The sequence below is a fragment of the Oryctolagus cuniculus genome, chromosome 10 (assembly GCF_964237555.1).
Source record: "Oryctolagus cuniculus chromosome 10, mOryCun1.1, whole genome shotgun sequence".
NCBI classification, from domain to species: domain Eukaryota; kingdom Metazoa; phylum Chordata; class Mammalia; order Lagomorpha; family Leporidae; genus Oryctolagus; species Oryctolagus cuniculus.
In genome coordinates this window covers 20,314,816-20,334,733 of record NC_091441.1, presented here as the reverse complement: position 1 = coordinate 20,334,733, position 19,918 = coordinate 20,314,816, and positions in this window count along the sequence as shown.

Here is a 19,918-nt window from a genome sequence, read left to right as displayed (position 1 = left end):
CAGAGGGTGGGACTCATTGAGAGAATCCTTCCTGTCTAACGTCTATGATTCTATTAATTATATCTACCCACAATCCCCAGATGTTCATGGCTTCCCTACAAGATTGATTTTTCTCGTGAAACCATGCGAGGGAGCTACATGTGAGTTGTAATTTCACAGGCTCTATTCCCTGTGGAGGCCCTTCTGATTAAACCCAATTCCCAATTCAAATTAGAATTTAGCATTAAGGATTGAAATAGGGGCCAGCACCGTGGCATAGCGGGTAGAGCTGCCACCTGCAGTGCCGGCATCCGGGCATCCTGGCTGCTCCACTTCCAATCCACTGTCCGCTATGGCCTGGGAAAGCAGTGGAGGATGGCCCAAGTGCTTGGGCCCCTGCACCCGCATGGGAGACCTGGAGGAAGCTCCTGGCTCCTGGCTTCCAAAAGGTGCACCTCCAGCCATTGCAGCTAACTGGGAAGTGAACCAGCGGATGGAAGACCTCTCTCTCTCTCTCTCTGCCTCTGCCTGCGCCTCTCTGTAACTATGCCTTTCAAATAAATAAATGAAAACTAAGGAGAATCCCAAATACAATCATTTTCCCTCCTTCTCGGGGTCCTTAGCGCCACTGTAGCTTTACTGATATCTCTCTTTCCTGGCTTATCTTGCATCCAGGGTAATGGGGCCCTTGGAGGTCAGGGCTGGAAATGCCTCTCACCGTCCCCCACCCCCACCCCGGTCAACAGCTTCCGGGCCACCCACTGCAAAACGTGACTATGGCTTCTGGAGAATCTGCAGCAGCACTGACCTCAGCGTGTCTCTTTCCTGTGGCACCCGGGGTAATGATAGCTTCGTGCATGCATGCATTCATTCAAGTATTCAAAGGGAGGTGGAGGGGAGGCTGGAATGAAAGGCTGTCTTTGTTCTTCAGAAGCTTACAGGTGCTCCATCCTTAGGGACAGAGGGTGAGGACCACTCCCTTGACCATGGGTAAAGATGGGAGCCTAAGGGGTAAGGAGAACTAGGTTCAAGGACTTTGCGACTGCTTCCATTTATTATATAGATCACTAGCAACAAAATGAACTTAGAGCGTCAGTTCTATCATTGGGCAGTTGATGAAACTGAGACTCGAAGAATATCTTGTCCAACATCATCCGGCCTAAATGTCTCCTAACCCATGACTACTCCTGCTCTAGCGTCAAGCGAGAGAAGCCAACCATTGCCTTCAATTGCCAGTCACTTTCATTAAGATCTTCCTGGTTATCCAAATGGAAAAAAAAATGGTTTTCTTAGGGGCCAGCATTGTGGCAAAGTGGATAAAGCCTCTGCCTGCAATGCCCGTCTCGCATATGGGCACTGGTTCGAATCCCAGCTGCTCCACTTTCAATCCCGCTCCTTGCTAGTGGCCTGGGAAAAGCAGTGGAGGATGGTCCAAGTATTTGGGCCCCTGCCACCCACATGGGAGACCTGGAAGAAGCTCCCGGTTCCTGGCTTCAGCCTGTCCCAATCCTGGCTGTTGCAGCCATCTGGGGAATACACCAACAGACTGAAGATCCCCCCCCCACCCCATTAACACCAACTCACCAACTTTCAAAATCAATCTTTAAAAAAATTAGTTTTCTGTTTGGTAAAAATTTCTATCACAGTTTTTTTTTAATCAAATATTTATTTATTTATTTATTTGAGATGCAGAGTTACAGAGTGGGGAGAGACAGAGAAAGAGGTCCTCCATCTCCTGGTTCACTCCCTAAATAGCCGCAACGGCTGGAGCTGAGCTGATCCAAAACCAGGAGCCAGGAGCTTCTTCTGGGTCTCCCATGTGAGTGCAGGGGCCCAAGCATTTGAGCCATCCTCCTCAACTTTCCCAGGCCATTAGCAGGCAGCTGGGTCAGAAGGGGAGCTGCCTGGACTCCAACCGGCACCACTTGAACCTATTACGCTACAGCACTGGCCCCACCATTACAGTTTTTAATAGCCAGTCTAGAAGAAGGATGTTCATGATCACCAGCCATGAAACTGTAAGTCTAAGAAGCTTTGAGATCACTTCCCTTCACAGACCTCGAGCTTAAGGCCCAGAGGACCGGAGTGGCGACTCCGTGGGAGAGGCAGAGGGATGAGGAATCCAGGAATCCCGAGTCCTAGTGACAGCCCACGTTCCCTCTGCAGCATTCCTGAAAAAATACACCGCCGTGTGGGCCCAAAGCATATTTAAGAGACTTTGTCAGATTTTTTTCTTTATTTTTAAGTCTTATTTATTTATTTATTTTCACTTTATTTGAAAGGCAGAGAGAGGGAGAGACAAACAGAGCGGGATCTTCCATCTCCTGCTTCACTCTCCAAATGCTTTTAACAGGCAGATGCGGGCTGAGAGGAAGCCAGGCGCCCGGACTCCGTGCAGGTCTCCCACCTGGGTGGCAGGGACTCTGCTGCCTCCCAGGATGCACGTGAGCAGAAGCTGATGGGAAGCAGAGCAGCTGGGTCTCAACCAGGCCCTCTGACACGTGACGCAAGCCTCCCAAGCAGTGACTTTAGCTGCTGTGCCAAGTACCTGCCCCGGCACAGATTTTTCTAACCTTTGTGTCATTTTATCTGCCATGTTTTGGCCCCCAATTCTGGTACATATCTCAGCAGCATCAGGAGTGATACTAAAGCAAAAATGAGCTCAAGATAATTGGGGCAGGCACTAAGGTGCAGTGGGTTAAGTGGGTTCGGGTCCAGGCTGCTCCACTTCTGATGCAGCTTCCTGCTAATGTGCCTGGGAAAGCAGCAGAGGATGGCCCGAGTCCTTGGGCCCCTGCACCCACAAGGGAGATTGGAAGAAGTCTGGGCTCCTGGCTTCTAGCCCTGGCTGTTCTGGCCATTTGGGGAATTAACTAGTGGATGGAAGACCTCTCTCTGTCTGTCTCTCCCTCTCTCCCTCTCTCCCTCTCTCTCTCTCCTGCCCTCTCTCTGCACTCTGCTTTTCAAATAAATAAAATAAATCTTAAAAAAAAGATAGTAAGAATTTCCCTAAGAGGATGTTCTACACATGAATCTCTTTAGCATTATTTCAAGAAAAAAGAACTTGTAGCAGATTTAATACTTCCTATAATGTCACAACTGGTGTAAAATCTATGCACCATGAGATAGAAGAGTATGGCTGATGACAACCTGAGCTGGTAGGAACACTGCAGAGCACACGATCCTTGACGGTTGGTCATGAACCAAACAAGATGGCACCCAAGCAGCTTGCCAGTCTTGCAAGATCTTGGCTGGATCCCAGATCTGCTGAATCACACCTTCATTTTCCCAGACTCCCCAAGGGACTTGCATGCAGGTAACATTTGAGACTTAAAGATCTACAGTATGTCTCCGTTCATGAATAGAGCAATGGGCAGCAGTAAGGGTTACAGAGTGGCGCAGACCGGAGTCTCGCAGCTCGCGTTTTGCTGCTCCTAGCAATTGTACACAATCTTTCTGAGAACCCGTTTCCATACGTATGAACTGAGGCTCTGGGCGGATAGGCTGCCATAATGAGCGGCTGGCAGAGAGCTTTCCTCAGTCCGAGTTGTGTAGGACAGTTTGAGTGACGTGCATACCATGCATTTGGTACGCTCAGTGAATGCTATTAATAAAAATGTGAATCACAAGTGTTACTCCCACGGACTTGCCATGTCTAGGGAGAAAGCGTATGCGTTGCCGAGTTCCCCAGAGTGGCAACTTCGTCTAACTTTCCTTTTCAGAGAATCCTAAGGCTCAGGCCAGTGATGGCTTCACCAGGAGTCCCGACTCGGGTTTTGAGAGCAGAAATGGTTTCCATAAAAAAGTAGCATGTGATGTTTTGTTTCCTCATCACATTGCTTTGGTTCCTCCCTGTCTGAAGCTTCCTTAATCTCCAGGCTTTGGGCTCCACCTTTAAAGTTTTGACTCGTATTATTGATCCCAAAGTAAATACTGACTAGGGTGGTGGCAAAGTCAACATACTCTTTGCAAAGCAATTAATCTCGCTGTTGAATGAAATCAGGTGCCAGCAATATACACTGTGCTGTTACAATTCTATTCTATAGGGCTTAGAAGAATTCCTTTCTGCAGGTAGCAACTACCTCATACCAGTTATTCTGGGTGAGGAATGGCATCTACATTTGGCAGGGCCCAAGGAATATTTCTTCATAAATCAATAACCAGTCTCAAAACTGCTATTGACTTCTGACCCGCAAATCTGACAGCAAGGAGAGATTATGGAAACTATATTGCCAGTAAAATGCAAACCTGTTGGTTAAACATTTGCCGAGAGCCCTGCTAGTGACCTCTGATAAAAAGCGGACCTAATTTGGCCATGTGTCCTTGCCATGCTCTGGGGTGTTGGAGAAAAGCAGCTGCCTGACTCAACACATCTTACCTCTGGGCTGCGAGGGCTGGCAGAGCGCTCCTCAATAGCTCTCTCCATCGCTCCGTCCTAGGAGGTGGGACCTGGGTTAGGAGGTTTTTAAGTGATCGTTTCTGTTGCTAACCCTCTGAAGAGCTCCAAAAATTTCCTTCTCAAGCTTACTGCTGTTCCTACTCAAAGAAAGGCGCAGACATTTTTCATTTACTTATTCCTCCATCCTCCTCAATGCCTGCAGTAGTGTTCTGCGCTTAACAAGCACTTTCAAAATGAAGATTCATCTCATCGTGCTACAACTCAACCTTGCACAATCACCTACCAAGCATTTACCATATTGAATCATGTGCTTTATTTATGGGTCTACCAGGGGACTTCAAAAACTTCATGGAAAAGTAGAATTCAAAGTTAAGTTTATTTTAGCACAAAACAATTTGAAATCCACGCCTACGTTTTACATAACGCACATGTTCTGTGAACATTTTGAAGGGCTTTCTATACACAGTTTCAAAAATTTTGACATCAAATTAAACACAGCTTTTAATTCCATTTTTCTGTGAATGTTTTGAAGTTCCCTCGTAGTTCCCTTTCAGTGGCTCATCTTTTTTAAACAAAAATATGTGCGTCTTATTCACCATTGTTTATCCGTCTCTTGGCACCAATCCAAGGGTTGTAGATTATGCTTCCCCTTTTGTAGTTTCTGGGAAAGTGGAATGACCAGCGAGAGTAAGATAACCCTGTTTACAACGATTTTCATCGTGGATTAAATAAGATCATCTTCCAAATTATAAACACAGTAGGACTTCAGCAAAAAGAATGAGATTCAGAATGTCCCCCCATAAAAGGAAAATTAGGAAGTCAAACACTTGCGGTACCATGGTTAGGGGAGATTTGGAGTCTAAACGTTAAAGTGGTTCTGTGAAAGCCTTTAGCAATATTTTCTGTGTTCACAGAAGGAAAATGAACAGCTGAGAGCATACCAAATAAGAAAATTGCAATGATGCCTTACACATCTTTAATTAGGACTAATGAATGCTATGTAATTAATTCGAGTTACCATCCCGCCTGCAGTAGAAGCGGCTCCCTCCCCTGCAGCCTGCAGATGATGTGAATGGGCCCTGATTGGCTGCAGATATCAAGCTTTCAGCAGCAGTGTGTTGACATGCGAGTGCTGGCTGTCTCCCAGGCTCAGGAGCTGGCCTGGCCCGCTGGGTCTGCATGCAGATGGTTTGAGTGTTTCCAGTGCCTTGGTTTCCTCCAGTTGGCCTTGCTCAGCACACATTTCCCAAGCTCTTTTCCCCGAGACCCGTGGTGATGCAGGGCTAACTCCACCCCTGCCAACATCCAGCCCAGCTGCAGGGACAGCCCACTCCATACCCGATCTCAGCTGCTCCTACCTCCTCACAGCCCAATGGTGAACCCCAACTTCCGCTCTTATTCTGCTTCAGTATAATTAGCACCACAAAAACGTCCTTTCTGCCACTGATCCCTATTCTACAAGTTGTACAAATGATCTCCATTCTAAAGGTCTCTCTTTGGTAATATTTCAAGATAAACTATTAACCAACCATCATCTCTTATTCACTAAAACACATGAAATATAATGTATCAGCTAATGAAATATTTTTTGAAAATATTTATTTATTTGAAAGTCAGAGTTACATAAAGGCAGAAAGAGAGAGAGGTCTTCCATCCACTGGTTCACTTTCCAAGTGGCCGCAATGGCCAGAGCTGGGACTATCTAAAGCCAGGAGCCAGGAGCTTCTTCAGGGTCTCCCACATGGATGTAGGGGCCCAAGGACTTGGGCTATCTTCCACTGCCCTCCCAGGCCACAGGCAGAGAGTGGGATCAGAAGAGGAGCAGCCAGGACAGGAACTGGTGCCCATATGGGATGCTGGCATGGCAGGTGGAGGCTTATCCCACTACGCCACAGCACCGGTCCCGACATTCTCTTTTTTCCCCCAAAGCATTTTCAGAAAAGGTGAGAGAAGAAAGAAACTGACCATGGAGGAAGAGACTTGCAAAACTCTGCATTAGGTGGAAGTGACATCAAGGACCAAAATGGGCTTAATCATCTCACATGACACCGGCAGACAGGGGCCTGGATCCCTTGCTTGTTAGTGGCGTGGCCTTTGGGCTGGAAATGGAAAAGAAACGTCTGGAAATGTGAGCTTGGCCAGAAATGATGAAAAGCTGATCTGATGTTATTTTTCTTTGGAAAAGGCTGTTCTCTACACCATATCCCAAGAGCAACATTTGAAACCCATGATGTCAGGGCCTGGGCTACGACTAGCACTACAGTGTCTCTGTGAGAAGCAGAAAAATCTCCTGTTCCTCCATGCAGATTTGGGGAGTGCCGGCTGCATATCAGCCCAGTCCCCTTGACCAAATGCCCTTGAGCAGTGGGTAAACAGTGTCACCTTATGTGAGAGCCCTGGTCAGTGCTCTGTTTAAATTCCTTTCATGGTTTGTTACTGCTCTCAAGTCAAAACCCAGGTCCCATATAGCAGGCCCAGTCTTGCTCTCCTGTCTTCGGAAGCTTCAATTAAACAAATGTGAGATTGTCCCTGCTGTTGTGTCTCTTAATGTCCTTTTCTATCTTTCACTGCTCTCTATGCTGCATTCTGCATAATTTCTGCAGACCTGTCTTGCAGGTCCTTAATTCTCTCATTGGTCATGCCTAATATAATGTGTAATACATCCATTGAATTTTTACTATTAAACGTTGAATTTTTTATTTCTGTCAGTTCGAATTTTAAGATCTGTTATATCTTTTCTTGTACTGTGTTCTATTCTCAAAAGATATTTGCAAGCACATCTATTTGCTTATTTGTTTTTGATCTAGTAGGCTTAGTCCTTTTAAAAATCATTTCTTTGGATAATTCTAATATCTGAAACTGTGTGGGGCATTTGTACTCTGTTTTTCTTGTCATTCACTCTTACTTGTGGTATCTGGTTGCCTAGAATGCTCATTCATCCATTCATGATTATAATTAAGCTAAGCATTTTCCTTAGGAAATTCTTTGAGGGACTTGTCTAAGGCCCAGAACAAAGTGAGGGTGGGTCTCTGATAGTTACATTTGCTCCTGTCGGCTTCCTGCAAGTGTTCCAGTTTGGGGCAACTTTAAAGTAAGTCCAATACTTGATGTTTTCTGCACTGCCCAAAATTCCTGATGTGAATCGGGTCTGCAAATCCATGGGAAGAGTTGTTTTTCACTCCAGCTTCTCTGGGCTGATAGTTTAATTCCTCCTGATTGGCTCAGTTCCAAAAAGCCTTTTCTGGGGGTAAGGTTATTTCTAGTTCACTGTCAGAAATTAATGGTCTATAGCCCTTTGGGCTCCCAGATGAATAGGTGGAAGAGCTCCTGTGAGATCACCTTGGGATCTCAGAGCAAGCCTTGGGATTTGTCTTGTGTGTCACTTTATCTAAGACGCCTTGACAACTCGAGTTTAAGATCAGGAAGTACCCTCCATAGAAAAGCACTGTCTATGTTCTTATTTTTCTGCGTTTCCACCTCCAAATGGCTCCAATGGCTGAGGCTGGACCAGGGTGAAACCAGGAGCCAGGAGCTTCTTCTGGGTCTTCCAGGTGGGTACAGAGGCCCAAGCACTTGGGCCATCTTCCACTGCTTTCCCAACATGTTAACAGGGAGCTGTATCAGAAGTGGAGCAGCCAGGACTCAAACTAGCACCCACATGTTGCAGAAGTCAACTTAACCCGCTATGCCACAAAACCGGCCCCGAAAAGATTTTTTTAAAGTGTGAGTGTACTTCAGAAAGTTCATGAAGAAAATGGAATTAAAAAATAAGTTTATTTTGGTGCAAAAAAGTTTTAAAATCCAGGCAAAGTTTTTTCATTATATGCATTTCCAGTGAAATTTGGAGACACCTCATATGCATGGATTTCAAAGTTTTTGCAGCAAAATGAACTCAGGCTTTAAGTCCATATTTTCATGAAATTCGTGAAGTACCTTCATGTATATTTTATTCAGGCTACTTCTCATTGTTTTCAGCAGGAGGGCTGCTCTGAGCCTCTAGCTAGCCTTGGTATTGGCATTGAAGACCATGTGACCCTGAGCAAGTGACTGACTTATCTGCCCCTATAAATGGAGATAATACTAAAAGGGTTCAAAGAACTGATGTGAAAATACCTAAAACACGTGGACAGTGCTTGGAATAACACCTAGGCACTGTAGGCACTCGGTGTGGGTTGACCCCTCTCAGCCACCACATACAGCTGTCCTGCCTTCTTACCCCAGGCCCCTTCTCGGCTTTGGCCACAGGTGTCCTTAGGTAGTGATGTCTGTGACTATTACAGAGTACCTGTGTCCCCAGTTACTCTATGATCCCAGGGAGAAAGGATTATGTTTGTCTCATTCAACTGGAAATCCCTTCTTTCGAGTGTATGACAGATGTGTTGAGTACTCACCAAGCATTTAAATGAATGAATATGTTTCTCTGTATTTTTAAGAGAGCCCAGGCAGAATGTGGACTCTCCTGAGCTGGAGAGGGTTTGGTGGGTAATTCCCAAGCACATTGGCTCTGGAATCGGGCCAGTTGCAAAAACACTAGCCTGTTGGGTCCTGATTTCCTTTCTCTGTAAAGTGGGAACAGCAATAGCCCGTGTGTAGGTTCAAGGCTTGATGAGGAGAGACCAATCAGACACTCAGTGCAGCGTCCAGGCTGTGGTAAGAACACACTAAATGCTAGCTGCTGTTATTTCTCCTATCCTTTTTTGGTTATTCACAAAAATGGTCCCTTTAAGAATGCACGGGTGAAAAAAGCCAGGGCCCAGGAATCATCTGGAGAGGTGACGTGCGTCAATGTTTCCGCTTGTTCCTGAGAAAGTGTGTGACACGGTGTTTAGATGAAAAGCAGAAAGGGGCTTCTCGCTGTGCCTGGGCTGTTATTCTCTCCGTCGCACGGGGTGTTGCTGCAGCACTTAACCAGAGACAATATCCACAGGGTTAGAGAAAGAGATTGGGGCTCCCCTGGTCCCATCGGGTTCTGCCGTTTGATTGACATTTAATGAAATCGATTATAAATGTTTATAAAAGCCACCAGGGAAACAAAGAGTCCCGAGGAATGCTAGGAAGAGAATCAATCGCTCAGGTTGGGAATCCACGCACCTGGCGTCTGGGGAAGAAAACCCAAGCCCTCCGGGCGTGGGTTGGAAGCACCAAGCTTGTTTTGCACAACAGCCTAAAGACAAGCGCTGCAAACCTCCAGACCCGGGCTGGAGCTGCTTTTCAGTCACACTGACCTGACTCCTCGTGATGTGGACACCGCCCTCACTCCGTGGTACCCCGCAGCCCATGGCGGCATCTGCATCTCGTTGCCTGGTTCAGGGACCTCACGGATGTGGATTTGGTCCTGCGATGTTTTCAGGCATGCTTTTCCTATTTCATGTATGCAGTCGAAAGGAGAAATCATGTTCTGACCCAGGTAGCCTTTCCGGATACTAAGGCAGCAGAGCAGAAAAGAAGTTGCAAGAAAAACCCTCCGGAGAAACCAAGGCACGTTGTGATCCCACGAGGAATGCCCCCTGCTGCTGCCAGCCCGTCTGAGGCCACAGAGCTGCCACAGAGCTGTCAGCCACAGCTGAAGGCAGAACCGGCTTTCTCCTGTTTACTTAAAGGATCATCATTTTCAAACCAAAGGAGAACCTTAAAGATAACAGAATCAGCTAGGAAATTGGCAGGGGCGTTGACACCCAAGATCCACCCCTGATGCAATGAATCAGGATTCTAGAAGCTCACCCTGGTGAGAATTTTTTTTTCAACTCTCCAAAGGTCATTGCACTAAGAAGCGTTAACCATTGACCTAGCCTCTTGTTATTGTGGAGTAATTCCTAATGGCGCTCAGGCTTGGCAAAGGATTTCCAGCTGATGGTAGGAGAGGCGTTATTATCCCTAATTTACAGATGGGAAAACCAAGGCCCTGAAGTACTTAAAGGTTTATTTGGGGTCTCCGTGAACTACTGTTCTAGTATCAGAGTGCAGTAAGCGCCTTTGAGAGAACGCACCTCCTCAACTTTTCCTTGATCTTTAAGTGAAGGCTCTTTGAATCATAAATGGATACTTTGGCAGTTCAGGGAAACATGGGATGAAAAGACAAGTTTATTTTGGTGCAAAAAAAAAAAAAAACGCTCAAATGCATGCGGATTTGTGCAGTTTTACTAGGGAAGACCTGATCTGACATGCGGCAACAGGGGCTCCAAGAGGAGCTCAGCCCCCACCTTTGCATTCCTGCACTCCCTAGTACCATGTGTGCACTCCACAAACATCTGATAAATCGGGCGAAACGACGTGGCCAAGGGCACACAACGCCCACACCTGGCTCTTGGTCACCAACCCCACTGCTGCACTTCCTGGTGCGGAGGCCGCTGGTCCCTGGGTGGGTACGAGGACCACGCCTCCTACATTGTGTGGCTGATCAAGGTTTGAAATGATCGGCTTCCTTCTTCTTTCCAAAGAACATTTCTTTTATCTCTCAAGCTTGGGGAGTGATTTCTTTTATTCCAAAAATATCGCAGCTGTCTACAGCACAGAAATATCTGTTACTACGTGGGAGTCCAGCTTCCCCTGTCCCTGCTTCTCCCTCCCCTCCCGTTCTCTCTTTATGAAAGTATAGGAAAAGCAAGTGCACGAACAGCCTCCTCTGTGTGCCGGAATTGTCTATTCCTTTTTTTTTTTTTTTTTAAGATTTATTTGTTTATTTGAAGGGCAGAGTTACAGAGAGGCAGAGGCAGGGAAAGAGAGAGGTCTTCCATCCGGTGGTTCACTCCCCAGATGACCGCAATGCTGTGCCAAACCAAAGCCAAGAGTCAGGAGCTTCTTCCAGGTCTCCCACATGGGTGCAGGGGCCCAAGGACTTGGACCATCTGCTGCTGCTTTCCCACAGCAGAGAGCTGGATTGGAAGTAGAGCAGCCAGGACTCGAACCAGTGCCCGTATGGGATGCCGGCACTGCAGGTGGCAGCCTTACCTGCTACGCCACAGCGCTGGCCCCAGGAATTGTCCCTTCACCTGGACCCTGCCTCTGCCCGAGTTACCAACAGCCATAGCCAGCAGTAGCTCCAGGGTTTCCGGGGGAATAAGTCAACTTGTTGGTTTCTTATTTGCTTGTGCTTCTCCGCAGCTTTCCACATTCCATGTGTGTTCTCCCTGCCCCCTCTCTCTCTTGCACCCGCTAGTGGGTTCTGATGCATTCTTAGACTTTCTCCTACCTCTGTCACCACCACAACCCCCTCCCTGCTCACCCCTACCTTATACATCTAGTGGCTATGAGGATGCTGGGCATGTGACTGGACAACAGGGTTGTAGCTGCAGTCAGTTGACAGTTTCTGGTGTGTGGACCAGAGGAAGAGGGAGGAGGTGGGGCAGACAGAGGCCAAAGAGAAGAACAGAGAGATGAGGCTGGATCCTGAGCTGTGAGATACTGTGTGAGGGATGGAGCTGGGACCTGCTCTTGTGTTTACCACTGATGGCAGCAGGTAAGAGGCCGTGGGAGGGTTCCAGGTCTGGACGGCAAAATCACAACGCACTAAGGGAGAGCCAGCCTATCAAGAAAGTCACAGGAAATGGAAGTCGCGTGCTGCAGAGAGCACGGAGTCTGGGAGGATGGGAGACCCTGCACCCTGAGCTGTCGTTTCCAGAACTGCACGCATGCGCTGTTACTTGTCCCCCAGCATGCACTACCTGTGTGAGAATGGGTTGCTGAGAGTGTGTGTCTCAGTGAACCAGCCCCTCTGCTCTCTACCCCAGAAACAGAAACAGTCACCGTGTAGACAGCAGAGAGCCAGCACTGAGTCAGCCTGGCCCAGGTTCTAATCCCACCTCTGTGACCTTGAACTCACTCCTTAATTTCTCTGGACCTCAGCTGGCTCATCTGTAAAATACCATCCACTATATAGGGTTCATATGGCTGCGATGATTTCATATTAAAAATTTCATCAAGTTGCCCATGTAAAAATTGTTGTATTTGTACTGAGATAAAGAAATTCACTAAAAAATGATAGCATGAACTCTCCCTTACTGCGCATTTTATTACAGTGGTTCACCATAGAATGTGAAGATCATGGATACCCCTGAAGTACATTCTGTTTGGTCAGTATAGTGAGTAAGGTACTGGGGCAAGCATCTAGCCTCGTGGTTAAGACCCCTGTTAAGGTACCTGCATCTCATACCATAAGGCCTGGCTTTGTCTCCCAGTCCCAGCTCCTGACTCCAGCTTCCTACTCATACAGATCCCGGCAGGCATAGTGACGGCTCAGGTCATTGGCTTCCGGCCACCCATGTGGGAGACCTGCATTGCGTTCCCAGCCCCCTGCTCCAGCCCAGCCCAGCCCTGTTGTCACCAGCATTTGAGAAACGAACCACCACAATGGAGATCTCTTTCTCTCTCTCACTCACTCTCCCTGACATTCTGCCTTTCAAATGAATGAAGTTTGAAAAATATTTTATTTTTTTGACAGGCAGAGTGGACAGTGAGAGAGAGAGAGAGAGAGAGAGAGAAAGGTCTTCCTTTTCCATTGGTTCACCCCCCACAATGGCCGCTGCGGCTGGCGCACTGCGGCCGGCGCACTGCGCTGATCCGATGGCAGGAGCCAGGTGCTTCTCCTGGTCTCCCATGGGGTGCAGGGCCCAAGCACTTGGGCCATCCTCCACTGCACTCCCTGGCCACAGCAGAGAGCTGGCCTGGAAGAGGGGCAACTGGGACAGAATCCGGCGCCCCGACCGGGACTAGAACCCAGGGTGCTGGCGCCGCAGGTGGAGGATTAGCCTATTGAGCCGCGACGCTGGCCCAAAAAATATTTTAAAAATCAATTAGTCCACAAATTTCATGCACAATTGGGACAAAGTACATTTGATTTTTTTATGAAACTGATACTGACATTATAACATTTTATAATATTTTTCATTTTACTATCTCAAAGAATACTTAGAAGTGTGCACTAATTAATCTTAAAACCAGGGATGGGTATTTGGCCTAATGCTTAAGCTGCTGCTTGGGACATTGGCATCCCACATGGTGGTGCCTGGTCTCAAGTCCTGGCTCACTCCCGGTTCCAGCTTCCTGCTAATGCAGACCCTAGGAGGCGGCAGGTGATGGCTGCTGGACTCTTGGGTCCTTGCCGTCCACTCGGCTCCTCACTCCAGCCTGGCCCCACCCCAGCTGTTGCAGGCATTTGACACATGAACCAGCAGAGGTGAGATTTCTTGGCCTCTCTGTCTCTGCCTCTCTCAGTCTCTCTGCCGTTCAAATAATCATTTTCAAGCGCCCCACCCCTATGTGATGTTACAGTGATGATCTGGACTTCCTGTGGGAATGGAGGATAGCATTATTGAATTATGCATTGCAGTAGGCTCCAAGGGCTTAGCTCTTAGTCCTCAGTGGTAATTATCTGGAACAAGAAATACCGTCAAACAACCTTTTTGACCAATTATTCCTTTCAGAACAGTCTGGTTGCAAAAATAATTCTAGCATTTTTGTTCCTTAATTAAAAAATAAAGTCATCATGGAAATATTTCAGTTCCCTGTGTCCTCCAATTGCCTGCATCGAACAGGTCCTAAACAGGCAGATTAGCTGAGGCTCAGTGAGGTCTTTGATGGTGGAGAAGGGTTAGTGACAGAATGTGTGACAGCCTTGTCGATGTGCGTCTCCCAGGGTGCTCCCCGATAGCCACTCCTTGTTCTCACGGCTTAATCCTCTACCTGCTTCTAACCCACATACATGAAGGCCATCGCTGGCTCTTGTACGGTAGCCTTACTTTGTTTTGATCAATGAGTAAAAATGAAATCCTGGGGGTGTTCGGTGCAGTGTGTGCGATGCAGCTCGGGACACCCGCATCTCGTGTCACAGTGCGTGGTTCCAGGCTCCGCGGCTCTGCTTCTGGCCCAGTGTCCTGCCGGTGTCACCCTGGGAGCAGCAGGTGAGGGCTCGGGTGCTTGGGAGGCTCAGATGAAGCTCCTGATTCCTGACTTCAGCCTGGCTCAGCTCCGGCGGTTGTAGGCAAAATGGAAGATAGATCTCTCTCTCTCTCTCTCTTGCTCTGCCTTTCAAGTAGATGAACAGACACAAATAAGCCTGAAAAAAATGTTCACAGGAAAATATTTTTTAAAAAGAAATGAGCTTCATTTTGAGATTTTTGCAGCCACCCTAGATGTGGGATGACATCCAGGGAGTGAGCTGCAGGAGTAGCCTTCGAGATCCAGCATCTAGGAAGTGTATCCGGCTGCTGCTCCCTCTCGTGTCTTCCTACTTATTTGTGTGGGAAGGGAAGAGACACATAGCTGCAGGCCCACACAGGTGGGCACAGAGCTGAGTTTAGAGGGCCGGGAGCAAAATATGAATGGGATCACATTGATTCTTCAGGAGGAAGACAAGGATAGTTTGTTTACACCTGGAGCATTTATAACTACATGATCATTCATTCATGTGATTCTCTCCATAATTCTGGAGTTGAGGGATGAGAATGAGCTGCTTATCACACTAGGTCACACTGCTGGTGAATCAGGCCAGCGCTCAGGCAGCAGCACGGGCTGGAATGTCACGGGACATCATAATTACCTTTGTGGTGCAAACCTCAGGAGGTCAAAGGTCCTTTAGTGAAATTCCTAACACGTTGCGGCTCTCCTCCTGTTGGCTGCAATAGTAAATGATAAAAGCTCCCTCAAAATCTGTTGCCTGCTCACTTAACTAAACATTTTCCGGAACTTATTTTTATGTTTATGTTTATTCTGGGGCCCTCACCACTTTGCGAGCTAAGTTTCCTAGGTTTCTGTCCATAGGATAACATTTCATATTTTATGAGTTTCAAAGGGAGTTCTCCACCTTGGGTGTGTCCAGCAGTAAGGGGCCTGTCTCTCTCGTGTGTTTATGAAGCTGTAGGCTTTTTCCATTTTAATCAGATCCTTCATTTTTCTAGCCGGAGGCCCATCATTTTCAAGGGTTGGTCTCATGTGAACACCCATCTGTATCAAGCTTGTCCGCAGTGTAGCTGTCACGTGTGGGGGAATGTGGTTGGATGTGTGTTATTAAACACATCCTACAGTCTACTGAGCACTCAGACTCTGTAAACCCAAGCCAGCCTTCAGAAACACCATACTCCATCCACACGACTGCTTTGTGAGGCAGGCAAAGGCGAGCGTCTGTGAACGTCTTCCTCTGCCTTGCAGCAGTGGGCAGTTCTTCCTGGAGGAAGGCTCCACACGGCAGAGGCATGGTTCGCTGCTGCAGGAGTATCTGAGTCCTGAGAGACTGTTCTGTGCCTTGTATCACTTGAGAAAAGGCGTGATGACTTGGAGCATGACAAAGACAGATTCCTCGTCTCGTTTCATGATCTTCAGGCCTGTCTTGTAGCTAAGAGGCCTCCGGAATGCTGTTTTCACCCTGGCATCACAGTTTGCAAGGTGAATCAGAATTTCAGCTTGGCATTTGCCCATATCAGTTGCTCACATACTAACCACTCATTGTTTTTGTTTTGTTTTGTTTTGTTTTTGTTTGTTTGTTTGTTGACAGGAAGAGTTAGTGAGAGAGAGAGAGAGAGAGAGAGAGAGAGAAAGGTCTTCCTTTGCTGTTGGTTCATCCCCCAAATGGCCACTGCGGCCAGTGCGCTGTGGCCGGAGCACCATGCTGATCCGAAGGCAGGAGCCAGGTGCTTCTCCTGGTCTCCCATGTAGGTGCAGGGCCCAAGTACTTGGGCTATCCTCCACTGCACTCCCTGGCCACAGCAGAGAGCTGGCCTGGAAGAGGGGCAACCAGGACAGAATCTGGCGCCCCGACCGAGACTAGAACCCGGTGTGCCAGCGCCGCAAGGTGGAGGATTAGCCTAGTGAGCCGCGGCACCGGCTCAGACCATCTTCTTTAACTGCCTCCTTGCCATCCAATCTATGGAGAGCCTATTCCCTAACAACTCCCCCGCCTCCCCTGGGCAGACCCCAGCAGAGAAGAAGAGGTAGGCTAGCAGGAGATGCTCGGTTTAGGAGTCTGTGATACCACCTGGCTAATGCTGCCCCTCCCACACTCACCTCCAGCTCGGCTCCCTGGCATTTTGCCCCTGGCAATGAAGACCAAGAGCATCTGTGCGAGTCCATAGGACCAGTCCAGAGCGGGCTGTGATGCTGAGAACCGGAGTATGTGGTCAAGGTGGGTGGCTGGGAGCTAGTTATGTTTGTGGGTTTTTTAAGGGCAATTGTGAGGATTGCATTAAGATATGGAGAACTAAGACAGTGTTTATGGAGCAAGGAAGGATATAACAGGTCAAAATCAAGGTCAGGTTTCAGGGAATACAGCAGAAGAATCTAGAAAGGTTCTTTGTTTTCTGTATAATTTTTTAAAAAGATTTATGTATTTATTTATTTATTTATTTTTTTTGGAAATCAGATTTACAAAGAGAGAGGAAGAGACAGAGGGAAACAGAAAAAGGGAGGGGGCATTGTGGAGTAGCAGGTGGAGCTGCCTCCTGCAATACTGGCATCCCATTTGCATCCCAGCTGCTCCACTTCTGATCCAGCACCCTTCTGGTGTGCCTGGGAGGACAGCGGAGGATCACCCAGGTGCTTGGACCCCTGCACCCACATGGGAGACCCAGGGGAGGCTCCTGACTCCTAGATCCAGCCTGGCCCAGCCCCAGGGAAGTGGAGCAGCTGGGATTCAACTGCCCATATGAGATGGCAGCATCACAGGTGACAGCTTTATGCACCATGCCACAAGTCCACCCCACTCTGTACAAGTACTAAGTCATCAAACTGACTCATAAGGAGCCAGGTTTGGGGTCCGAGAAGTGCTTAACTTATTTTAACCATGTTCGCACTCGTATGGAAATTCTAAGTGTTGGTATGTGAGTCTGGGGCTCCTGAGCAACATTTGGGCTGGAGATGGTTCACTGGAGACCTCACACTTCTTAGAACCCCTCACTTCTCAGATACCAGCTGTTTGTGGTTTTTCCTCGGCACTTGTTTTTATTTTTCTTTCATGAGTACATCTTCCAAACCTTGATTTCTTTGTCCTCAAATAATTCAAACTTTCAAACTGCACCAACCGCAGTTAGACCTGTCACCCTCTGTGTCACTCCCAGGCCACCGCTGCAAGCCCCCCTGTTGTCCTTTCATGCGGCCCATCTCAAGCACGGCCACTTCGTCTGCTCCGCTGGCCGATCCAGGAAGCCGGGAGTCGTCCTCCCTCGTCCTTCGCCTCCGTCCCTCTTCCCGCCAGCCGCTCCTCCTGAGCCTGCCTTGCAGCCATCTCTTCCTCTTTCCACTATCACTATCTTGGCTCAAAGTCCTCACCAGGTTACTGCAGTAGCCTGCTTTCCTTGTCTCATTGATTACTCTATGGTCAAAGTCATATTTCTAAACTGCAAATCTGAATTTATCACTTTGATATATTTTTTTTGACAGGCAGAGTTATAGACAGTGAGAGAGAGACAGAGAGAGAGAGAGACAGAGAGAAAGGTCTTCCTTCTGTTGGTTCACCCCCACAAATGGCCACTACGGCCAGTGCTGCGCCGATCCGAGGCCAGGAGTCAGGTGCTTCTCCTGGTCTCCCATGAGAGTGCAGGGCCCAAGCACTCGGGCCATCCTCCACTGTCTTCCCGGGCCACAGCAGAGAGTTGGACTGGAAGAGGGGCAGTTGGGACTAGAACTAGGCACCCATATGGGCTGCCAGCACTGCAGGCAGAGGATTAACCAAGTGAGCCAAGGCGCCAGCCCCTTGATATTGCTTTTTAGTGTAGGTCGTTCCCATACAATGGAGAAGTAATCATACCAGACTTACCAATGCATTGCGTCACTTTAGGGCCCACCCCACATTTCTTCCTACCACTCTTATTTGGCCCAGCCTGACCACCTTCTCATTTTCTTATAGTTTTTGCTGCTATTTTCCTCAATTGAATCTTTAATCAATGTATGCTTTATTTTGGAGCAAGGTGTATTGCTTACGGATTTTTTTTTTTTTTTTTTGACAGGCAGAGTGGACAGTGAGAGAGAGATACAGAGAGAAAAGTCTTCCTTTTTCTTTGGTTTACCCCGCAATGGCCGCTGTGACCAGCGCACCGCGCTGATCCGAAGCCAGGAGCCAGGTGCTTCTCATGGTCTCCCATGTGGGTGCAGGGCCCAAGCACTTGGGCTATCCTCCACTGCACTCCCGGGCCACAGCAGAGAGCTGGAATGGAAGAGGAGCAACCAGGACAGAATCCGGTGCCCCGACCGGGACTAGAACCCGGTGTACCGGTGCCGCAGGCAGAGGATTAGCCTAGTGAGCCGCAGTGCCGGCCTACGGATTTTTAAATGCCTGTTCACTTGCCCTGAACACTTCATGCATAGCGGTAGATTGAAATGCCGTTACATTTGACCTTAGGTTATTAGGTCAATACCTAATCACTCACGGCCCACCCCCTGGTGGAAAGCCAAGCCATTTTAACCATAATTCCAGTAAAAAAAAAAAAGCATTCAACACTCACTGGTCCATTTGTGTCGTGTGCCCATTTCTGACCAGTCACTGAGGCTGGGGCTGGGGCTCTGATGGGACAAGTTGGGGTTAGGTGTCTATCTTAGGGGATGGAGACACTCTCATCCAAATCATATGCATGGAGAACGTAAACACAGAAGGATTTTTGCTTCAGAGGAAGGAGTAATAAAGGGTGGGCAGAAATGGTAGATGTTGCTTAACATATTTTTTAAGATTTATTTATTTTATTTGAAAGGCAGAGTTACAGAGAGAGAGAGACAGAGATCTTCTATCTGCTGGTTCACTCTTCAAATGAGTGCAACGGCTGGAGCTGGGCCAGATCTAAGCCAGAAGCCAGGATCCAGGAGCTTCTTCTGACCCCTCATGTGGGTGCAGGGGCCCAAGCACTCAGGCCATCCTCCGCTGCTTTCCAGATGTATTAACAGGAAGCTGGATTAGAAGTGGAACAGCCGCGACTCAAACCAGTGCCCATATGGGATGCTGGTGCCGCTAGCCTCAAGTTAACATCTTTTTAACATTTCCCAAAATGTTGAGCTTCATAGGCTCACACACTCTCACACACACACACACACACACACACACACACACGTTTGGAGCTCAGAAGAAAGGTCAGGATCAGAGACATGTACTTCAAGATTATAATTAAAGGCAGAGAACAGGAGATCACAGGCAATATAATAAAAGTTAGGAGGAGTTGGCGCTGTGGCATAGTAGGTTAAGCCTCCACCCGCAGCACCAACATCCCATATTGGGGCCAGTTCATGTCCCAGCTGCTCCTCTTCCAATCCAGCTCTCTGATTATGGTCTGGGAAAGCAGTACATGATAGCCCAGGTGCTTGGACCCCTGCACCCACATGAGTAACCTAGAATAAGCTCCTGGCTCCTGGCTTCAGATTGGCCTAGCTCCAGCCATTGTGGCCATCTGGGGAGTGACCCAATGGATGGAAAGCCTTTCTGTTTGTCTCTCCCTCTGTAACTCTACCTCTCAAATAAATAAATTTAAAAAAAAAAAAAAAAGGTAGGAAGAGAAAATGCCTAGGGGCCAGTGTCGTGACACAGTGCCAGCATCCCATTTGTGTACCAGTTCAATTCCCGGCTGCTCCACT